This window comes from Nothobranchius furzeri, chromosome 12 (genome assembly GCF_043380555.1).
Source record: "Nothobranchius furzeri strain GRZ-AD chromosome 12, NfurGRZ-RIMD1, whole genome shotgun sequence".
Lineage (NCBI taxonomy): Eukaryota > Metazoa > Chordata > Actinopteri > Cyprinodontiformes > Nothobranchiidae > Nothobranchius > Nothobranchius furzeri.
The window spans coordinates 29,388,583-29,404,572 of NC_091752.1; positions in this window are offsets into that span (position 1 = coordinate 29,388,583).

Below are 15,990 nucleotides of genomic sequence, written 5' to 3' on the forward strand. Positions count from 1 at the left end.
TCCCTTTGACGCCTCAAGCTTTGGAGATCTCTGCTTTTGTGACACCGGATGACTTTCTTCAGTATACAGTGATGTCATTTGGTCTGTGTAATGCGCCGGCTACTTTCCAGAGACTGGTAAATAAGGGACTTGGAGGAGTACCGAATTGTCGAGTTTACCTAGGTGACATGGTGGTTTTTTCCAGTGAGTGGAGTGACCACTTGGCTACATTACGGGAGGTTTTTAAATGCCTCTCCTCAGCTTCTTTGACGCTTAAGTTAGCAAAATGTGAGTTTGGAAAAGGTACCATCACTTATCTTGGTCAGTAGGTGGGTGGTGACACAGTCTGTCCTGTGGATGTTAAGACCCAATCCATTGCTAACTTTCCCACTCCTGCTACCTGAAGAGAGTTGCGTCGTTTCTTAGGAATGGCAGGTTTTTACCGTCAGTTCTGTAAGAACTTCTCAACGGTGGCTACCCCAGTAACTGCCCTGACCAGCCCTTTAAAGTTGTTTGTGTGGTCTGAAGAATGTCAGCGTGCCTTTGATAATCTGAAAGGGCTGCTTTCTTGTGCGCCAGTTCTTGCTGCCCCCAACTTTAAACTGCCGTTTAAATTGGATGTTGATGCCAGTGCGGTAGGAGTGGGTGCTGTTCTCCTGCAAGAAGATGAAGATGGTATAGACCATCCTGTGAGCTATTTCTCAAGGAAGTTCAGCCCACATCAGAGCAAATACTCTACCATAGACAAGGAAGCACTTGCTCTTCTCTTAGCCCTACAGCATTTTGAGATTTATCTTGGCCTAATTGTGGAACCTGTACTGGTCTTCACCGACCATAACCCACTTGTTTTTCTCTCAAGGATGTATAATCATAACCAACGACTCATGCGGTGGGCGTTGATCAGCCAAGCCTATAATCTCAAGAGATACACCATAAAAACGGGTCTGAGAATGTTTTAGCTGACACACTATCGCGTGCGTTTTAGGCTTTGGTTACTGAATGATTTTTTTTCTTTTTTCCTCTTTGTCCAAAACACTTTGTTTGGACTTATAAGGGTGGGGGTACATGCCAGTACCACTGGCAGGGTATGGGTTTCTCCCTTTGTTTTTCCACGTTCTCTCCCCTCTCCCTGTCCCTTTTCACACAGGATGCAGAGACTAGGTGTGGCGGCCCTGGATTGGCTGATTAACTTCACCTTGGACCAATTGTGGAGCAGGGCAGAGGATAAAAGGAGGCTTCCCCCCTCCACAGTGGTACCTGCAGCATCCACATAAACAGAACAGCAATAAAAAAGCTGTGATAAACTGAAGTTTGTGTGTGGAGTGTCATTCCTTATGGTTGCCTTGTTACTACCTTCTCACCTTCCTGACCTGGAAGGACGGGTGGGGAGTGGGTCTGCAACACTTACCAGTTGAGCTATCTACTAGACATTTGTCAGAGTAGTCATTTGATATTTCTCCTGACTCCCACATGATCCCAACAGCACACGATAACTTCTCAGTTACATGATGCAATTATAAGTATTTTTTAACTGAAAATATTTCTGTAATCAGAATTGGCATAATTTAATCAATAGAGTTAAAAGTACAGCTTAAACCTGTAAATTGACTTGCAGATCTCTTTATTTTTAAAAGAACTGGCATAAAATGTTTTTTTTTTTCAATATTTTGATGTAATCTTGTTAAAACTTGTTCTAAGTATTACAGAGTTTTGCTGTATTGATTACTATTGTTTGTTTTAATAAATGTGTTATTTTCACATAATGTTATTGTAGACATTACATAAACATTGTTTTTGATTTTTTTAAACATTTACTGTGATTACAACAGAAATGTGTTTTTCAGTTGACAGTACTTTTCTGTTGTGTATTTACACCAGTTTTTTTTTTGTGTGTGTAAATTTCAGTCATTTTTTACTGTGTTCTTCAGTAATCTGGTTACAGTTTGTAGATTTTTCTGAACAGCACTAAAATCTGTCATCTGAGAACACGATGGTCGTTATTCAGCGTAGGACCACAATCCATTCATACGTTAACATATCTGCTCAGTCCTTAAAATTAACTTTCTTTGTTCGCAGCCACATTTTCTTCAGCTTCATCAGAAAATATGCACTAGCATACAGTCAAAACATCAAGGTGCCATTGCGTCCCCCTCGCACAGAGGACAGAGAAAGTTGATTCCTCGATGTGCATCTACTGATAGCTTGATCAATATTCCATTTAAGGATAAATCTGTTAGACTTGTGCTGATGTAGCCTGCTGTGGCTCCTCTCCTTGAATAGCTGACCCTTAGGGACATGAAATAATGCTGAACACTTAGAGTTAATCAAGAGGCTTTTTTTAGCTTTAGATAAAATATGCCGTCATCATTAAGCCTATCTCTTAAGTGGTTGTGACAGCAATGCATGCACCACACTGTGGCGTGTGCTTTACACCAGCCTAAAATGACTGACATAAAAGGAAGAGAAAAGTGAAACCGTGTTGTGATCTGTAGATGTGTTCATAAAGGACTGGGGCCTGGGTTACATTTGCTTGCGTTCTTTGACCTGAAAAAATGCAGGGATACTCAGAAGTTGGGAGTATTTCATCCAACAAAAAATGATTCTCAAAGGTTCCTGCCTCTAAAGACATCCCCCCTCCCATGATCTTCAGTCAGAACGAGGCTACAAGAGCTGATGTGAGCGAAGAGCCAAGTGGTAACAAGCCCTGCCAGTTCGCTCGCTCCAAGGAGCGAATCAGAAATCACCCGACCAGACAATCACTTAAAGTCTTTTAACATCACTTTGATGACATCCACACACTACGTACACGCACTCTCTCACACACACACACACACACACACACACACACACACACACACACACACACACACACACACACACACACACACACACACACACACACACACACACACACACACACACACAGTTGCTAGTTTTGTCACATACAGAAATATATTAAATTGTTTACTAAAATTAGATAAATTACATTTATACTAATAGGAGTTGTTGAAGTGATATATTGTATGGTTATTAAGTGGCATGGATATATTTATGTTGAATAATAGTTTTGTTGTCTCCATAATCTTTATGTGGGAGGGATTTTGTGCAATTGTGTACAATTTCTGTATCGACCATCTATTTAAACTTAAGAAAAAAGTCACAATGTGTCCCCTTTAAGTTGCAATTAATATTTTTATGTATTTATTTCTTTTTAGGGAGGAAAATGATTTAAAACTTTACTGTCCACACTAAGGAAAATGCAATGGACTTTAGGTTTTCTCATTTGGAACAATACAGCATATCTTACCACGTAACAATAATGTAGAAATAATATTTATATTGAGGCAGTAATGATAACAACGGAACAGAATTTATTTATTCAAATATCTCAATTTTTTTATATTTCATTTTGTTTTTCTTTCTTTTGCTTAAGTCAGTTACCCATTTAGTGAGACTAGCTGAATAAAATGTGAAGTATTCATGTTTTACCAACAATTTAGCTTTTCTCCATAACATGCACCCAATCCAAAATGAGACAAATGTGTAGTTTGTTTAGTTATTTGGTTTTATATTTTTAAGCCTTTTTTATTTTCAATTATTTTGTTTGTTTGCCTGTATTTGTATATTGTGCCTTCTGGAGTCCTAGAACCCCCCACCCCCCCCAAAAAAACACTTATTCTTCATTTATACAGCACTTTAATCAAGTCTGGTTGTTGCTATTATGTTTTATCAAAACAATTGACTCAATAAAAATTAAATAAATAAAATAAACTACGAAAATATAATCATTAGAGTAGAAAAGGCTATAAAAGGCATGCTTCCTCTTTTTTTTTTTTTTACATACACACACTTTAAAAAACAAAACAAAAAAAGAAGTCATAAACACACGTACTCTTCTTCTGCCTGGGGGCCCCATTAGTCAGGGAAGGGGGTGCACGATGCAGCACGTGCACCCCATCCAAATACTGAGACTGAATCCATTAGTCCATGCTGTTATGTACATCACGAAACGCAAGCAGGCCCACTCAGCTGGAACACGCCAATATGCTCAGCCTCTAAGAACTATGAAGAGAGGCAAAGTGGTGGAGGATGAGAGGTGTGGAGTTAAGAAAAAAGTAAGAAGAAGCAAAAAGAATAAGTGAATCCCACAGAAATAAATAAAGAGGGTGGGAATAAACAACAGGTGACAGATTTTTATTCATCTGAATAAATGGCCTTGCAAGAAGGCACAGCTGAGCAGGAAAGGTAGATGTCAGCGCTGAATGTGAGTGAAGAGAAAAAGCCCAGCAGCCTCTGGTTGGTTCCTGTGATGTATGTCGCTGTGAAATGGTGGGAGGGGTGGGGGGCTAGTTGTTGTCAGTTAAATGGGCTGGTAAAGAAATGATAGGGGACAGATGAGACAGGCACAGTAAAAGGAGGGCTGGTTTTGTTCATGTGTCACTCGTTCCCTCCATACCATGACAACACCATGTGGGCTCCAGAGCTCCCTGGAGACTGGGCTGACGTCTTCTGTCTGTTAGACTCATGATCCTACTCTCCTCACACCCACAGTTACTTTGTTTGCTATCTTTTAAAAAAAACAGCAATTACCCTTTAAGTCGGGCCCCATAATGACAGGAATCAGTGACTGTTTCTTTTTAAACTAACACATATGGGCTTTAGGGCTGGGTGGTAGAAACCAGGATATTCATTATTTAGCTGACAGTAGCTCAGAGCATTAATCCGGCAATCCAGAGGTTTAATCCCTGCAGTTTATTAAGTGTTGTAGGAAAAAAAAATTTAAATCTCATGTTTTATGTGTTAACATGATTGATGAGAGGTTCCAAGTAGGTACAATACATACAATTGCATAGAAAAATTGATGAGAACCATGAACCGTACTCCAGATTTTACTTGTGAATAAGTCTAATGCACTATTAACGTCCAACAGCTGTATCTTTACTTCTGTCTGTCAGTCTGTGTGCCATCAAGGCAAATACGTTCATGGAGGAACCCGCAATCCCACGTTTAGAGTAACTTGACAGGTGATGAAATGGTTTTCAGTTTGCAGACAGTTTTTGTCAGCAGTAAGGAATAACAGAACAGCATGGTCTTCAGTCATCATTTACATAGAGCATGATACATGATCAATGTGAAGAAAGATAAATCTAATTCCAGTAGGAATCTGTGACTGTTTTCTGACTAAAATTAGATTCACAGAAAAAACCTGATATAAATGTCTCAGATGGAGCATTTTAATGTCAAAGAACGTGGGCTGGCACTGACATGGATGGTTCATGAGCTTTTTAACTACTAGCATCCTTTTAATGTTGGATTTCGCTGACATAGTTTATCAGAATTCTACAGCCTCCTGTCTCCACTCTGTTGATATTATTTATAATAGCTTGTGTCGTTTTGTGTTACGTTGTCCATTTCTTACTCATCACTGTCATATGTACGATTGTTTGTCCTGGCTCTCTGCTGAGTCTAGGAGGAAAGTGTCACTGGTTGTTGTTATTTAAAAGTATCTATTTAAATGTTCCTTCTTACCTAACCACTCTGTTAATACCCTTCTGGTCTCACTATGACATTCGTAGAGCTCTGTATACCTCCTTTTTGTTACCCGGTGTAGAACTGAGTCAGGGAAGCTGGCTTTTTCTGTTAAAGCTCCATCTGACTGGAATCATTTACCTGTTAATATGAGATCCACCACTTCTTTTAGGCAGTTTAAAACTTTGATTCATGATTATTTATTACCCATCTGCAGCTGTTTTTGAATTCATATTGTACCATCACTTAGTCATACATTTTATCCTAAATCTCTCTGAGCTGTGTATTAGATGTCTCTCTACCATTTAGTTGCGTCGTTTGTCATCATATTTTTATGTAAATGTACTTTAGTACATTTGTTCATACAAGTTATTCTATTTGATTAGCCAACTTCTTTGTTTTATTGCTATTATTATAGTTTTTTATTATTATTTATTAATTTCTGTATTATTATTATCATCATTATTTTTTTATTTTTTATGTATTTATTTATTTTTTATTGTGGTAGTGTTAATTTTTCATTTTGTTTTTAATTCAATTTATCACTCTGTTATTTTGTCTTTGTATTTGCATCTTTGTTTCCAGGAGGACCCACTTGTAAACGAGATGTTTCATCTCAAGCGGTTTTATCCTCCTTAAAATATAAGTTAATAAATAAATAAATAAATATGTTTTGTACATTTTCATTTCGGTTTGAGTAAAAAATTGCTACATCATCCTAAACTACTTTTGCAAAAGCTCCCCACAACATATTAGATAAAAAATATTTAGGAATCTTCATGTCAGTCTTAAACATGAATGCACATTTATTTCAACTAATCCTTCAGAAGAAGTTTGTGTTTATGTAGTTTAGATTGCATGTGAAATATTTATCTTTGACCTAAAACAATGAAGTCAATTTTAAAGGGAAAGTTCACTGAGAAACCATTTCTTACAGGTATAAAGCCTCTTTTCCACCAGATGTGAAAGTGGCGTGTAAAATAATAGTGGCGTTTTACCCACAAGCTCCCTTCCAACTGGGAGTGTTTCAGATGTGAAATGGGAGTGAAAGCATTCCACACAGGTGGGGTCACAATGTGACAAAATCACAGGAGAATTGCAACACCAAACGTGATTTCAGAAGTCCACCCAATAAAAGTGTGGAGAAAAGGCTAGTGGTTTATTTTCTGTTCTGTTTGCATCAGCTACAGGGGTTTCACAGGAAATGGCGTACGTTTATCTGCATGTGACTTTTATTTTGAAAGTTTCCAGATGTTTTACACTGCTTTCGTGTCAGACTTCCAGTCTGGCCCAATCTAAACTGCAGAGTTGACGAGGTCCGGAAGCGTTGTGCATAAAAAAAAGACTCAAAATGTAACGATAGCACCCCTTCACTTCTGGGATGCTTGTGGTATTTGTGGAGATAAAACGTTGTTGCTGCAAAGCGAACAGTGGCAGTGGAAGAGTCACGCTGCTGTTAGCCAGTCAGAGTCAAAATGTCCCAAATATCATGAGTAAGATTTCTAATTTTACCATTTTCTTTCCCCAACTCCTTCAGCTAAATTCTAGTTCTCAAAACAGAAAAGCCAGAGCTTTTAATCTAAAGAGAACGATTCACAAGGCATTCATTTATAGCAAACATTTAAAAAATGACTGTATAACAAAATAATGAGTGAATGAGAGTTTTAATGCTACTTTAAAGCCATACTCTGCAACTTTGTCATATTTTTAGATGATTTTCCTGAGCAAGTATGTGCTAAAATGACCCTTTATGGGGTTAATGAAATGTCACTCAGACCCCACTGCCCTCTGTGGCCAGAATAGCGCACTTGCAACTTCAGAGTGCTGGTTCACTCCCTGTTGGACTGACATGCCAGTGCAGCAGCCTGCTTCCAGCACGGTTCCTGCATGTTTTAGATGATGAACACAGCTGATTTGTTTGATTTAGTGATGAATCACTTCAGTGGAAACTAATGAAAACTCAGGAGACATTTCAACAGTTAGATTACAGTGTTTAAAAGTCTAACACACATCAAGAAAATAAGTTTCACTTTTGCTTTTACTAAACGGACACTAGAGAGTGCTAAAAGTAAGCCAAAACTGCTTAGTATTACAGAGCTGACAGTCTAGATAATGTAAGGCAACTTCTTCTTGCAAACACAATTTACAGTAGAGTCAATAAGAAATTAAAAATGTAACTAATGCACTGCTTAAGACATTAAAAGAAAGAGCATTAAAGGAGGTGCAAAGCATCCAATAACATTAGAGATACTGAAGTTATAAATGGGTATTTTCCACAAACATAAGCGGCAGAGCACACAACAGAAAACATCAAACAAAAGATTGGCAGTAGCATAACCAAGCAATGCTGCATTAAAGCTTCTAGGATAAAAAAAAATTATAGTGTGCGTTTTGGATGAAGAACCACAGCAATTCCATAGACCGGCGCCAGAATCTTGAGGTATACTTTCCCCCCACTGAACAACATTTACACCCTGGTGAGGGATTGTGAGGCTGGATGATGAAGATCAAGCAGTAAATTGAAATTCACACAGAGCCGTGCGAGCAGTGTGATTTAATACACAGAATTCGGCAGATGTACCAAATAAAATGGCTGAAAACAGCAGCAAGGAGCATACAGAGTTGAGAAGTTAGAACATAAACCCTACAATCTTTCAGCATCCCCACCTTAACATGTGGTTCATGCATGTTTCATAAGAGGCTGGGTGAACACGGCTCTTTAATTTCCTTTCAAAAGAACTGAAAGGTCTGAAACAAACCTCAGAAACTGTTGTTACACAGAACACAGATTCTCCTGGTGTAGAACTGCTGAATGGTTAAGGAGAACATTTTATTATAACACTTTTTCTGTGCTTGGCAAAATCAGAGCTCACATCAGGTAATGCTGCATGCATGAACCACCAGTGAGAAAAAATCCAAGCGTGTTAGCAGTTTTGATTCGGAGTGTATCAGCTGTAGCTCACTTAGCAACTTCTTGTTAGTATGTTTTTATTTTTTTAATCAGGAGTTCAGATTTTGACAAAAAAATAATAAATGACCCACACTTGTATAGCGCCTCTCAGAGTAAGGACTCCAAAGCGCTTTACACTACAGTGTATCATTCATCCATTCACACACACATTCACACACTGATGGTGATGAGCTACGATGTAGCCACAGCTGCCCTGGGGCGCACTGACAGAGGCGAGGCTGCCGAGCACAGGCGCCACCGACCACCACCAGCAAACTAATAAATGCTGATGGGCTCATCAATTTAGACAATGGTTCTTAAAGAACAATACTCTAAAATTTCAGAGTGAAAAAAGTTTACTGAGTCTACGTGTGATCAATGAACTACAACGTGAGTTGGATTTTTAAGGGGCTGCATGGTGGTGAAGTTGGTTAAAATGGTCCTGGGTTTAATTGGTTTCTCTCCATTAACAGGGCGAGGCACCAGTTCCCAGACATCTTGCACAGGAACAAGAAGGCAAAGAGAATGGGGAAAATTAATGATTTTGACTTTTCTATTTGATTTAAAAATGGGGACTACAGGGGATGCTCCAACTACAGGGAGATCCCACTTCCAAGCCTCCCTGTAATGGTCTATTTGGGGATACTGGAGAGGAAGGTCCGCCGAATGGTCCAACCTTGGTTTCAGGAGAAAGAATGTGGTTTTTGTTCCCGTCGTGAAACACTGGACCTGCGCTATACTCTTAGCAGGGTCCTAGAGAGTGCATGGGAGTGTACCCAATCAGTCTTTGTGTGTTTTGTGGACCTCAACCATGTTGGGGAGTCCTGTGGGTGGGTACTTCGGGAGTACGGGGTACCAGGCTCCTTCATACAGGCGGTTAGATCTCTGTATTATCAACGTCAGATTGGTCTGCGATACCGGGAGTAAGTCAGGCTCATAACCAGGACTCTTTGCCAAGTTCATTCTGTGTTTTCTATTAGAATTATTTTTGTTACTGGACATGCGGGCAATAGAGGGCGATATCGTCCTCTGCTGCCCGCAGATAAATGGAAGTGACACCATCAACATCGGTGATACCTCTGACGAAGGTGGCAGTACACATCGAAAAATGTCAATTAAGGTAAAAACTAGCTCCTCTTACTCTGTTAGATGAAAAAAAATATGGAGAGTTGGACTCGGCCAAGGCTGCCCTTTGTCACCGATTCTGGTCAGAACTTTTATGGACAGGATTTCTAGGTGCAGCCAAGGTGCTGTGAAGGTATCAGGGAATCAGTGTTATGGGCTGCTCCTTCTGGTTGTTTTATTTATATATTATGTGTTCTCCTTTTGATTGTTTCTGTGTTAAAAGTTATGTTTCTATTTCTGTGCAGGGTGGCTGTGGCTCCTCCTGAGTATCCCGCCCCTCTGTGGAGCACTTGGAGTGTCGCAGCTGACTGCAGTTTCCTAGATTGCCACCACTCTTATTTAAGCAGTTGGGTCCAGTACTCAGTGTGGCGTTATTTTAGAGTCTGTGGATGTACTGCTGTGATTCCTCTGCGAGTGACCTTTTGAGTTTCCCACTGGTGTGGTGATTTTGTGTTACTAAATCTCTGGATGTAAACCGAGTTCTCTCTGCCTCCTGCATCTGGATTTATTCTGGTGTGCCCCGCTGTGACAATCAGCTTGCTACTTCTTGCAAATGATCTAATCCTGTTGGCTTCACCAGACCATGATCTCCAACTTTTGCTGGAGTGGTTCACAGCCAAGTGTGAAGCTAGCAGAATGAAAATCAGCTCCTGCAAATCCAAGATTGGGGTTTTGAGTCAGAAATGGGTAGAATGTCATCTCCAGGTCAGGGACGAGGTCCTGCCCCAAGTGGAGGAGTTTTGAGTATCTCAAGGTCTTGTTCACGAGTGAGGGAGAGATGGAGTGGGAGATCAATAGGCGGATTGGTGCTGCGTCTGCAGTGATACAGGTTGTACCAGTCTGTCATGGTAAAGAGACAGCTGAGCTGAAAGGTGAAGCTCTTGATTCGCTCGTCAATCTACGTCCCTACCCTCTCAGGGATTTTGGATGGGGACCAAAAGATCGAGATCACAAATGCAAATGGCCAAAATGAGTTTCTCCACAGAGTGTCTGGACTCTCCCTTAGAGAAAGGGTGAGAAGCTCTGTCACCTGGGAGGGGATCTGAGTAGATCTGCTGCTCATCCACAGGAGCCAGCTGAGGTGGCTTAGGATCTGGTGTAAGATTCCTCCAATTCAACATATACATGTTGGGTATCTAGAGCAAACCATTTTGTCTGTAACAAGACCCCAGGTGTCCTAACAGATGCTCCTTGTAGACATGATCAATGATTTGTACTTTGCCTGTTAAATATTGAGTCCTTTTAGACTGGTCTCACAAAACCAACAATATTAAAATATCCCCTTGGGGTTTCTCCACAAGGAATCTTAATGACATTGTTTTACCCACTCATGAAACAAACCGGTCCATCAAAGCCTAATAACCCACAGATTGATTGATAACCAGACTAATCATTAGCTGCTTGAAACCGCCTCCTAAATCAGAACATTAGCTGTTAAAAATGGATTAATTTAATCAGAGTTGACAGCAAAGACTAATGAGAAAATGAAGATTCAGATTGAGATGAAAAAACTAAAATAGCTCCTGTAAGTAAAATTCAAAGTGCTTAGTAACAGTGTCAGTAGAACCAAGTACAGGTAGGTTGCTTCGAACAAAAGCCCACCTGAGAGCTGCTGAAGCTCAAGATCTCCTGCTACATAAGAGGAGACAGGTGCAAATTATATTAAGAGAGGGGAAAAAAGGGATAAGAATAGACTTGTGTGCTATCAGCTGACCAAACAAGGAACCATGGAGTCGGTTGTTAGCTTTCATTAGGAGGCTATAGCCCTGGTGACGATACATAATGTAATGCTATGCCCCAGCTAACACACACACTCACACACAAACACACACATAGTGGCAGCCAACAGAAACATTGTCTCCCTCTCTCCTCTGAACTCACTGTAGACTTCGATCGCCTTCCGTGGCCATCCCACATCCTCCAACCCTCAGTTGGCTAAATGAAATGGAGACTGACAAGAGCTGGGTCAAAGATTTATGATACCATTAGGCCAACCAACACACACACACACACAGAGTGGAGAATATGATGGGAAGCTTCATACTGAAAATACTTACTACCACTCATAGATCTGAAGGGAGTGTGTGTCGTTTCCAATGCATGTATTGGAAAACATATCTAAGAAATGCACACACTGGCCCTTCCATATTCCAGTCAGAATTGACAAAGCTCCTTGAATGAGAAGCAAAACGTCTTCAACAAACCAAAGTTCTGTTGCCGTCATTCAAACCCTTTTGGACTTCTGTAAAATCCCTACAAGTTGTTATTTTTCTAATATACGTGTATTTTAGAGGTTTAATGCAAATTTCTTGCCTCCTACTACGCCATCCAGGATTTTAGCCCTCAACACTGTGAAGATGTCTCTACGCAGCAGGAGACCAAGCTTAGTTTGACTGTAGATCAACCTTTCATTAAAAAAAACACCATTTCGGTGTGTGTTTTTCTATCTGTGTATGGTCACACGTTTGTACACGAACGGCAACAACCTGGGAATAAAAAAGGCAGCTTTGCCAAAAGACAGAATTTAATAAATCCCTTGGATAAATCCTGAGATTAATTTGAAGGGGGGAAATGTTAACACCTGTTTTGTTTAAGGAGTCTCTTTGATATTTCCATTCTCAGAAGCACTCAGGGTAGGTTCGTAATCTCAGTGACAAACAAATTATGTATTCTTTTTAATGCGAGAACAGCTGTATGAACAGATTTGCATCTGCTTTAGTATGAACGGTATGGACAAGAGAATTTGGCATGTAGATACTGTCGGCCTGCTGTAGCTCAACAAGAACGACAGTTTAAAACTGCACACTGACGGGGCAAAAAAATACATGTTTTAATTGGTAAATACTATAAATCCAATTAACCCCAAAAGCTGATGCAAATGTATGTTTCACACAGCTGTGCTGGTAGAAAGTAGAGTACCTGGTAGGCACTAATGAGGGTGTCCACAGCCAGCTGGTCCTGCAAAACCTTCTGTACCCTGTCTGGTGGTTGGGGCAGCACTTGGCACCCCAAACGGAGCAGAGGGGCATCCTTCAGCTGCCTCGCCAGATGGATTGGATGTTATGGAAGCATCCAGCTCAAGACTAGAAAACAGGAAGAGACAATTCCAGCAGAGGCAAACAGGTTTAATCACAAACATGTATCCCAGCTGTTAACTGATTACAAAACAAGATAGAAAATATCTGGACAGGAAATCAGGATACTGCAGTTACAGCATGCCTCAAGCATCTGAACTAATAATAACATAATAACAGCATATTATAATTTATGATGTCCCCTCGAGCTACAAAACACACAGACGTGTATTCCATCAACAGTGCCAGCACTTGACTAATAAATATTCTTTATCTGTTTGAAACTAACAAGCTACATCTCTACATATGGATCACAGATGGTAGATTGGGCTTAGTAATGGAAAAGCAGGAAGCACACCACACTTCAAAATCACCCGACCTTCAGAAGAGCAAAGATGCACTTAAACCCGCAGTGAAAAAAACAAACTGTGGTGCCACCGCTTGGCGGGGTGGGGTGGGGGGGTGGGAGGGGAATTGGGGGGTATTGCAACTCCTGGAAAATTGTTGTCCATACCTCCATACCCATCCCCATAGGGAATAGTGAGCTGCAGCACTGGCTGTGCTTAGGAACTACTTGTTGGTTTAACTCCCCAATCCAATCCTTAAAGCGAAGTGTCAAGCAGGGAAGCATTGGATTTCATTTTTTAAATCTTTGGTATTACGCGATCGGATTTGAACAAAACTGGTGCCATGGGGGGTGTCGAGTTTGATGGCAGGAGAATCTCGTCTCTGCTATTTTCGGATGATGTGATCCTCCTAGCGTCATCAAGCTCTGACCTCCAGGTCTTGCTGGGTGCGTTCGCGGCCAAGTGTGAAGACGCTGGGATGAGGGTCAACACCTCCAAATCTGAGACCATGGAAAAGGGTGGCTTGCCAACTTCGGGTCTGGAGTGATGTCCTGCCTTAAATCGACAGGCAGATTGGAGCAACATCTGCAGTGATACGGACGATGAACCGGTCTGTTTTGGTGAAGAAGGAACTGAGCCAGAAGACAAGGCTTTCGATTTACCGGTCGATCTACGTCCCAAACCTAACCTATGATCATGAGCTTTGGGTAGTGACCGAAATAAAAAGATCAGGGATACAAGCGCCCAAAATGAGTTTCCTCCAGAGGGTGGCCGGGCTCAGCCGTAGAGATAGGGTGAAGAGCTCGGACATTCGGAAGAGACTCGGAGTAGAGCCGCTGCCCCTCCCCATTGAGAGGACCCAGCTGAGGTGGTTTGGGCAGGTTGTCAGGATGCCGCCTGGACACCTTCCTGGTGTGGTGTTTTGGGCACATCCTGCTGGCAGAAGGCCCCCAGGTTAACCTAGGACACATTGGAGCAAGTACATCTCCAATCTGGCCCAGGAACGCTTTGGGGTCCAACCGGAGGAGCTGGCAAGTGGCCGGGGAGAGGGCTGTCTGGGATACCCAACTTGAGATGCTACCCCTATGACCCGGACCTGAAAAAGTGGAGGAAAACGAGCAAATGAACCAAAAGATTTGACCCTCGATCTTCCAGAGCACACACTCTACCACTAAGCCAACATGTTAAAATTATATATATATATATATATATATATATATATATATATATATATAATTTTTTTACAAATTGAGCTTTTGTCTTTCTGTAAAGAGGTAAATGTTTTGGATGCAATGGCCTGTTATTTATCATTTTTAAAAGGGGTAATGCACTACTGCAGGCAAACTTTCCTAAGGTACCAATTTGGTGTTCCACCCCAAACTTTTTACTGGCCCTTCGTGAAAAACTTCTGGGGGCACCACTGACTGAAGAGCAATTACTGCACAGGAAAAAGTGACAAAACATGCATTCATTCTGAACCACTTTTGGTGTTTAATCCATCAACATCAGCATAAAACCATTTGATGTCCTCTAAGACAACATTGTTACAGTGAAAGATGACTTTATTTTACTGTCATTTGCATTTACGGTAGAGTGAACACATGTTTCGATCTATGGCTGAAATCCAAATGTAACCCCAGTTGGAGGTGTCATCTTTCCCCATCTTCAAGGTCATAAAAAGATAAATAACATAGTTGCTGCTGCTGAGCCACTCTCTACGAGGACAAGCCATTCCTTTATTTCAAGATACATCCTGTCTTTCCCTTCAGTATTAATTACATAAGCCAATTAAACTTTTATAGAGGCTGAACATGAGTCATGTTAGCAAGTGTTTTCAGATTGATGGGCCTCTACCTTGAGCAGGTTAAACAATAAGATAACTGGCCCTCCCTCCTCCACTCCAGCAGCTCTTCTCTCATCGCTCCAACCCCCCCCCCCCCCCCCCCCCCTTATTTTAGACTTTCATCATTCATACTTGCTGAAGCATTCAGAACAAAAGCATCAATCCTGACAAATGCAGGAGAGACCAAACAGTGAAGGCAACAAGTCACAGGCAGAACAGTGACGATCTAAATATCAGCATCACTAATTAGAACATCAAGCTTGAATGCAGGGTCACCTTTAAACTTCAGAAAAATACTTAGAAGACAAAACCACATCATTTGCATTTTTCTCCCCTTTGTCCGACAAGCAAAAATGAGGTTCAATGTTCCTGTAAGTCCTTCATTTGTGCCTGCTCTACAACCTGACCTGGAGAACGCAATTATGAGCTGAAATGCCACTTTGTTGTAGCGACTTTGCAACCTGACAGAGATGGAGTAAAAACCAGCTGCTTTCTGGCATTTTATTAATAATGTTCAACGACAAAAACAAAGGTGACGCTGGGTAATATTACACAGTGATGTTTGATATCCTTTTTAGAATGATCACTACATAGGACCAAACTTAACCAGCTTTTGAAACGGTCTATAATGTGACATTAATGACGTTGACAAGGCAACACTCATTTCAAGTAAGTCATATAAAAGCTGATTTTTTAAGTTTTAATATAAAAATTGTTTTGTAGAGCATTCATTTCCCTTCATATTTAGTCGATGCTCGGTGTCCAAATCTTTAATCTGGCTGGCTCGTCTGAAGTTCAGGTCCAAGTAAACAAGGTTCAAAGCAGACTTCAACTGTGAGGTCTGCCAAACTAAATTGACTTATGAGACCACAGCTCATTTGGTCAACGCAGGACCCAGTACAAAGAGTCGGAGAGGCAGATAATGTGTAATCTGATTACCTCAGCAAAGCCATAGACACCATTTATGGAAGTCCACGTCATGAGGTTATTCAGGAACCTTAATTAATCTAATAAAGCACGTCTGAAGGTTGAATGAAATTTATCTGAGAGCTCTTAGATATGTGTACTATTACAAAAATCAATCACATCAAAAATAAATAAGTTTTCAATACATATACATATGTATATACATATACATATTCC